Source organism: Diceros bicornis, chromosome 7 (assembly GCF_020826845.1).
Source record: "Diceros bicornis minor isolate mBicDic1 chromosome 7, mDicBic1.mat.cur, whole genome shotgun sequence".
Lineage (NCBI taxonomy): Eukaryota > Metazoa > Chordata > Mammalia > Perissodactyla > Rhinocerotidae > Diceros > Diceros bicornis.
This window is the reverse complement of record NC_080746.1, coordinates 65,633,592-65,635,015: the sequence shown is the minus strand read 5'-3', so window position 1 is coordinate 65,635,015 and position 1,424 is coordinate 65,633,592.

Genomic DNA, 1,424 nt, shown 5'->3' with positions numbered 1-1,424 from the left:
CCTATTTTGTTTCTTCTACAAAATAACCTTTATATTCATTTTGTGAAATAATGTTCCCAATGACATATTTGAATTCTTTTTATAGTTTAATATGGAGAGATTCAACATCTCTAGAATAGTTATCTCATCCAGAAATCTCTTTCCATTTATTCAAGGTATTTTTTGAGGGAAGTGGAGTATATGTAGTATACCTGAATTCAATTATTAAATCTAAGTTCTTCAACTGATTTTTTTAGGTTGTCCTGATGGCCTACCATATCAGCAAATGATTTTCTCCAATTTCCATTTATTTTCCTTCTCTCATTATTTCAATTAGCACTTTCAGAGACCCAAATAATTGTGGAGATAAGAATTGTATTTTTTGCCACCCTTTTAGGATAAAGTCTACATTTTGAAGGTGGCTTACAAGGCCTTTCATGATCTGGCCTTTGAGTCTCTCCCCTAGTCTCTCTCCTCTCTGTATTCCTGCTCCCTTCTATTCCAGTGCCATAGTCCAGTCAGAGGACGTCTGTTTCCTGATGTCATGCCCTCATTCCCCTGTAGCTTTGTACTCGTTTTTCCTTTATCATCTCTCCTAACATTCTCACCCTCCACCACACACAATCTAATTTCCATTCTTTCTTCATTTTTCAGCTTAGATATCTACCCTTGAATGCACACAGTAAAATTCAAATATTTATTAAAGAAATAGGTTTATGGAAAAAGGCTCAGGAAAAATGTTAATGGACTGTAAATACTTTGCAAAAATTAAATTTTAAACGCATTCTAAAGAAGTATTCTTTGAAGCTATGTATGTTTAATTTAGTAAATAATAAACACCTTTTATTTTTTAGAAAGCTTAGAGATTTAGGAGAAAAACATAACCATTTTACCCAGACCCAAATAGGTAGCTGTTGAGAGAAGACAAAAAATGAAAATAGTACTTTTATCTTTACCCACCCAAAAGAAAATCATAGCTTATAAAATAAAGCAAACTATTAGATTCAGAACACCCAAAATAAGAAAGTCAGAGTCCATTGTATTAAACATGTAATTGCTTTGATGAATGACTCAACTATATACCTCAAGAATTTCTTACATTCATAGTGTTTTCCCCATTAGGATCCTCCACATTTCCTTATGTTTATATGAATTTTCATAATTATTTGTGTAGGGTTTTGTATTAAAGAATACAACTTGTGATGTAAAGGATGAACAAATGAACGGAGAATAATCTCCCACATTTATTAACTCATCATAGGGGTTCACTCCAGTATACCTTTTCTGCTTTTGAATAAGGTATGAACTCTGACAAAGAGCCACCGTCATCATTCATTGGGAATGTCTCCAGTATGAATTTTTGGGGCAGATTATGATAAGCTTCTTTGCTCAAGATCCCTTGGGGATCCTGAAGTAGCTTACAGAACAAAGAGGCAGTTCTGGTG